We start from the raw sequence: 6,824 nt of genomic DNA, 5'->3' as shown, positions 1-6,824 counted from the left end.
ATGGCACAGTCAAGCCTGACAGTTAAGTTGCATTCATGTTTCTTAGAAGCCTTGGCACCTTGCTAGACCCATGATGGACCGAGGCCAGTAGAGTCTCTGCACTCTGGCTTAGGGTCTGACATCTTCCACCCTAGCTCCATCTCTCTTCCCTGCCATGAGGGACCTCATGGGCACATCCGTGTTCTGTCTATAACCTTGGTGTTTCTTAACCACCCAATGAGCCACTTCTGGGCATACTTGCTGTGACAGTGAACTGGGAAAGACCTGATCAGGCCAGGTGCATCCGTGGAGTATACTGCGGGGTGCTGACTTGAAAGGATGGGATAGTATAGTTTTGAACACATGCCCAGCACCAGGACCACCACCATACACACCTGTCCTACAAGCTCTTGGGATGTTTTTCTTAGCATATGAAGAAGGACGGAGAACACACCCACCCTTCTGCATTTGATCTATGTGTGTGCCGTAGAGTGTAGTGTGACAGTGTGGCCACATGTGTGCAGGTGCACAGCTGTAACACACATAGACACAAGGAGAGTCAGTTCATGACCTCCGTGTGACATGACAGCTTCATACCTGACTGAGATATGGCTTAGAATACCAGAGAGTCAACTTCCTTACAAAGTAGGTTTTAAAAAAAATGCTAAATAGGAAAAAAGAATGCCTCTAGAAAGGACCTTGAAGGCCCAGAGCTCCATTCCCTGAGCAAGAGAGGCAGAGACTGGCAGATATCTGAAGTGTCTGTTCTCTGCAGACGTCAGCTCCCCTATATTCTCCTGCTAGGGGACAAATCCCCCTAGCTCCCAAGGCCTCCCCTGCTGTCACAGGGAAAATGAGGCTATTCTCCTAGGGTCTTAGTAGATGACAAAGTGTGGGGGTTGCTCTGCTGTTTTCCTGGGCTCGCAGGGAGGTTCATCGTGAGAATAGTTCCCCCTGAATGCTTCAGCAACTCTTTTAAGTTGTTCATAGTTTTGGGGGTTCTGAGTGGTTCAGGAGTCTCTCAGCATCCACCCAGTGGTGCACAGGTCTTTTTATGCTACAGGAAAGATTGAGACAGATGTTCAGAGGGAGCCTGATTTTTGTCTAGATGGCAGTGTGAGGAAGGGGTTCACGGGCTTAATATAGCTTGGTCTCTGCATACATGTAACCAAAGGAAGCTGTTTCCCAAAGACCTGGTGTAGATAAAGTGTCTATAGACAGACCCCAAGGACAGCTCACCTCTTGATCTCCTGTAGCTGTGGCAGACCATCTGATGTAGCAGTTATCTGGCCAACAGAGCACTGGCATACCACCAGGACAGGTGACCACTTGGCGACAGCACGGAGCAGATTCCTCAGGCCCAGGGCGCTTCTGAGAGAAGTGTGAGTTTTGGCTTACCCACTGGTTTTCTGTACATGGACTCAGTCCTCTAGACTGCTGGAGAGGAGATCCGAGGGCCCTGGTGTTTGAGATGAGGAAGGCACTGATTGACAGGTGGCCACTTTTCAAAAACAGAAATGAGTTTGGGGGGCGGGAACTGAAGAACCAGATTTTTGTGAAATGGTAATATGAGCTGGTGTTACTGGATCCTGGGAGATTCCGTCTGGAGGCTGTGCCTGCCTATGGCGGGGAGTCGGGGGTCGTGAGGGTGGGGAGAGATTCGGGTGACTTTGCAGGAGGGCAGGCTTCCAGGGTGTGACTTCTTCACATTCTGAGCAGCAGACACAGGGAGAAATGCCAGCTTGAGAGGAGAGGAGCCTGCAGTGGCAGGGTAGCATGCGAGGGAGCCTATCTCCTTGTAAGAGCATCTACAGATCCAAATTCTTCCACCACCTCGTGTGTGCCAACAAATGCCCCGGATTGTGATCATAAGATCATGAGGGGACACAGAGGCTGGCCTGGAGGTTCCTTCCACTCCATGGTCAGCTGACTTCCAGTAATGGGGCTAAATATCTGATAGCTAATGGTTTATTAGCACACCAAAAAGTCCTGTAGTTGCTATGCATAGGTGTTTTGACCACTGACACATCCTACATTGTAAGAAAGGGGAAAAAAAGAGACTCATTGTCTGATTCTCTGGTTCTATCTGAGTTTTTTTCCCCCTGTCAATTCTCTGTCTGTGCAGAGAATATAGTCAACTTTCCTGGCTCTTTCTTCTTCTTCTCTTTCTGAGAAAGGGTTTCTCTGTGTAGCCTTGGCTGTCCTATACTCGCTTTGTAGACCAAGCTGGCCTCAAACTCACAGAAATCCACCTGCCTCTACTTTGAGAGTGCTGAGATTAAAGGTGGCTCCTGGCTCTTAATGACTACAATTTTAAAAGAATTTATTTGTGTGTGTGTGTGTGTGTGTGTGGTCTGTGTATATGTGTATATGTGTGCAAGCATGTCTGTATGTGTGTGTGTGTTTGTGTGGCACATGTACATGTGCAGAGGCCAGAAGACACTTGGATGCCTCAAAGCTGGAATTATGAATGTTTGCCAAGCTTGTTGCTTGGATGCTGGGGTCCCATCCCTGGTCTCCATGATTGGCCATCAAGTGCTCTAGGGTGCCTCTTCAGTCCTAATGACTACATTTTGGTGACAGCAATTCAGAAGAAAGGGTTCTCCAGGAGGTTTTGGCTTTAAAACTGTGTGCCTCTGACTATATTAATGAATTATTAATTTTGTGATGTCCCATCAGCCTTTAACAAAATAGTGGCATGGGATGGTATCGAGTTTGAATGTGGAATGTTTCCCACAGGAACATGTGTTAGAACACGTGGTTCCCAGCTGGTGATTCTATTTAGGGGAGGCTGTGGAACTTTTTGAAAGTGGAGCCTTTCTGAAGGAAGTTGGTCCCTACGGGCGGGTCCTGAGATTTCCATTTCCTGTCCTGTCTCTGTTTCCTGGTCTGTCAAGATATGAGCAAACTGCTGGCAAACTCTTCCCTCAGCACAATGATCGCAAAACTCTTCCAACCATCAACCAAAATAAACCCTCCCTCCTTTAAGTTGTGTTTTGTTGGGCATTAGATCACAACGTTGAGAAAACGAGGTGGGAATGGAGGAGTTCACTAACTCCTGTGTTGTTGGTTGTTGCAACTAAACCAAGTCCTGGATGTCACACATCCCTACCAGTCCTAGAGGGTCAGGCTGGGACATCCTAGCTTCTCCCACCTGCACCCATCTCACCCCCTGATTACAGCCCTCACCCAATGCCTCCTGCTTCTTACATCATGAGGCCCGTTCATCAGCATCCCTGAGCTCATAGAACTCTCCCACGCCTGACTGCCTGTCTCTCTGGCTCTGCGGTCCATGTTCAGATGTCATCTCCGACATCTCTCTCCACCCCGCTCCCTCTGCTCGGATCCCTGAGTCCTGCTCTGTTGCTCTCTAAGGCACCCAGCATCACTATTCCTACGGTGACCTTGGCTATGAGTTGTGACATCAGGATGTGAACCCAGTGCTCAGGTCAGTCAGAGTGAGCACCGGCACTTGCCAGTTCCCGGGCTGTGTCCCAGCCTGTGGGTTTTCAGGTTATTCATTTACTTTCTGAAACATTTAGTCTTCCCGGCAGAGAAAAATGTTCCTGTGTTTCAAAGCGAGCTGGAGTTTCTGAGGTTGGATTCTAGTGCTTTTGACAGCTGAAACTGGAAATAGGTTTCTCTGAGAGCAACTGTGTGGATTGAGCTGGGAATGCAGTTTGCAACCAGGGCGGCCAGTGAGCCACACAAGGACTGTGCAGGCGGCAGCCTCCATGTGTCTTTGTGGTCACAGGATCCTACATTTCAGAGTTGAAGGTTCCGTTTCCGTACCTCACGAGGGAAGCATTTCAAACACGAGCTGGCTATTTTCCAATCCTTGCATTCTTTGGGATCCCCTCAGCCTGGTTTTAAACCTCTGCGAGCTTCCCTATTTGGGATGGATCTGGGGACAGGAGTTCCTGCATGCCAGGAGCAGCTGTGTGTCACGGGGGAAATATTTATCTCTTGTCAGTTTAATAATAGAAGCCTTGCACATTCACTGAGCGGCTGCTAAACTTAGCTGGTGTTCTCACAGCTCACTCCTGGAAGATGAGGTTGTCCACCTGGAAGGGGCTGGGTTGGAAGCATCTGAGGAATGTACTTAGGAGTGCTGGAACACTCTGGGAAGACCAGAGCTTTGTTACCACTGTGGCAGGGCCCAAAGCAGAGTTAAGCTAAGCAGACGGCATGGCTCTCTTCACCTTGGTGGAGTGAGTTTTAATGGTCAAGCTAGGAAGTACTTGTCAGGCCTCTCTCAGATATGTGCCCCCAAACAATCTTCAGAGCAAAATACGGAAGCCGAAGGCGTCTCGAGAAGGGAATCAGCTGCGTCATGCTAATATCAGGTGGATGGTCCATCTGTGCATAGTTACAGAGGTGTGTGAGTGTGTGCGTGTCCATGAGTATATGTGTGCATGAGTGAGTATGTGTGACTGAGTGTGTGAATATGTGTGCGTGTGTGTGTGAGTGAGTGTGTATTGGGTGTGCATGCATGTGTGTGTGTGTGTGTGTGTGTGAAAGTGAGTATGTGATGTGTGTATGTGTATATGTGTGGTGCATGTGAACATGTGAGTGTGTGCATGTGTGTGTGAGTGTGTTTGTGTGTGTGTGAGAGAGAGAGAGAGAGAAAGAGAGAGAGAGAGAGAGAGAGAGAGAGAGAGAGAGAGAGAGAGGGGTTAACCCTGTGTTTCTTCCATTTCACTGGAACTTTTGGAAAATTTGATGGGGCATTTATAAAACGTGCTTTCCCAGCTTCCTCTGTTCTGCGTGATCCTGGGCCTCTCTCATCCCAATTCCCAGGTTTCACACACTGACACGCAGAGGTTCCTGTGAGCCAGAACCTGGACTTGCATTTCCTTGGTTGTAGCCGTTCATTCCACTAGGTGAGTATGGACCGCCTACACACATAGGGAGGTTTGCTCGCTCTTTCACATCAAGAAAATGAGAACCAGCTTTCCAGCTCAGGTCCCTCTGACTCTTGAGAGCATATTCATGGCTCTGCTTCTGCAGGGCCCTTCTGGCCAAGTCATCGGGGCAGCCCCGAAGGACCTGTGGCTGGTTTAGGCTGTCGTCAGCAGCCCATGTTCAGGACAACTGACGATCAGGACACTGACGATCGGGACACTGACAATTGGGACACTGATAATCATTGTTTTCTTCTTCCTTCTCATCTTCCCTTCTCTTCCTTCTCTTTTCCTCCTCCTGCCCCTCCTCCTTGGCTTTTTGACTGCTCTGTCTGCAGGGCTAAACGGCTGATCTAATTGGAACGGCAGCATCCAGGCCAGAGGTTCAGGGATCTTAAGGGAAGAGATGCACAGGCAGATTTCGTTGTGGTGCAGGCCTTGGCTTGCAGGAAGCTCTCTGATTGCAGCTCCCATCTCAGAAGCTTCACAGCTGCCACTCGCTCAGGCATTTTGCTTACTGACTTTTAAAACAGACCCTCTGCACCTGAGAGTCGTGGGAAGGAGGCATGCAGCGGGCTTCTCCATGGCTGGCTGACTCCAGAGTTTCTGGTGTCAAAACTCAGCCCAAGTGTCACCTTTGAGTTCAGCTTTTGCTGGTAGAAACAGTGAGGGGCCAAGGCTCTGAGTGAGGGTGAGGCCAGCTGAGCTGGGAAGAAGTGGGTAGCAAGTGTGTGCAGCACTCTCCGATGCCCTAGTTAGTAATGATGTTTGGCAAACGTCGCTGTCCACAGCTAGGAACTGGGTAAGTGGAGACAGCGGCCAGAGCACATTTTTAAAAAGCCATTTCCTTCAGGGTTTTAGATGAATAACATTTAATAGACAAGCTTTCACTAAGGGCTCAGATTTGCTTTGTCTAGAGACAGTATGACATCGTCCCCAGCAAATATCAGGTCACCAGTGGCTTCGGTAGTGAACCTTGTCCCCTGTGGACACAGGCCTGGCGTGGCCTCGTCTGCCCCTTCACACTAGGGAAAAAGAAATAAAGAGTTGCCATGTCCTCACATGGCTTCCTCTGATCTGAGTGGGGCCCGAGTGCCTGTGTCCGCTGCAGGCTGTGACCTGGCCAGCCAGAGTCTCTCCTCTCCTGGCTGAACTTGCTCTCTGAGCCTAAGGACGGAGAAGTAAGTGTTTGCTTTTTGTCTCCCCATCAGAACCCACCAACAGGGACCCCCCCCTTCTCAGACTAAACTGGGAACATGGACTTGGATAGAACGCACCAGAGAAGGGCAGGGTGAGAGGCCTCACTTATAGCCAGGTGACAGTGAGGGCTGGATAACAGGCAGCTCCTGTCTGAATGAAAGAAGCAGCCCCTGACACTGCTGCTCCTCTGTATTTATGAAGGAGCTGTCTTTCTATTCTCTTCCTGTGAAGAGAGTACATGCTCAGACTTGAACAACGAGGACAAAAAGGACTGAGTACAAGAGAACGGCCTTCCCTGCCCTCCCCTGTCCCCAGGATCACCCTGCCCGCCTCCCATGACTCCACCTCTTCATAACAGTCATGGGCCATCTTCTCTCTGTTTGTATCTGAGGATAGTCATTTTTAGGATGAGTAAGATAGCCTACTTGGTTAAAGGGTCTGATTCCCCAGAACCCATGTGGAAAAGATCAGATGTGGTATGAAATGGTAACTCGAGGTCTTGAAGGCAGAGATAGGTGCGTCTCTGTGGCTTGCTGGCCAGCCAATCAAGTCACTCTCTAAGCTCTAGGCTCTGCAGCACTGTCTCTAAAAGAGAATGGAGAGTGGCTGAGGGATGACACCCAAGGTTGATCTCTGGCTTCCACACTCATGTGCACATATATGCACTCTCTCTCTCTCTCTCTCTCTCTCTCTCTCTCTCTCTCTCTCTCTCTCTCTCTTACACACACACACACACAGATA

At 49.5% G+C, this 6,824-nt stretch overlaps 1 long non-coding RNA gene across 2 annotated transcripts in view; it reads left to right on the top strand.

Moving 5' to 3' along the window:
* The first annotated feature begins 4,130 nt into the window (after positions 1-4,130).
* The window catches only part of LOC311606012, a 10,147-nt gene continuing 7,453 nt past the window's right edge, over positions 4,131-6,824 (top strand). For both annotated transcript variants that reach the window (XR_014782152.1, XR_014782153.1), the window contains exons 1-2: positions 4,131-4,325; positions 4,732-4,862. This is a non-coding gene — a long non-coding RNA (uncharacterized lncRNA). The remainder of the gene's footprint in view (positions 4,326-4,731; positions 4,863-6,824) is intronic.

Source organism: Acomys minous, assembly GCF_964271855.1.
Source record: "Acomys minous genome assembly, chromosome: 9".
In the NCBI taxonomy this organism is placed as follows: domain Eukaryota; kingdom Metazoa; phylum Chordata; class Mammalia; order Rodentia; family Muridae; genus Acomys; species Acomys minous.
The sequence above is the reverse complement of the archived record's forward strand: the minus strand, read 5'-3'. Positions and strand labels throughout refer to the sequence as shown.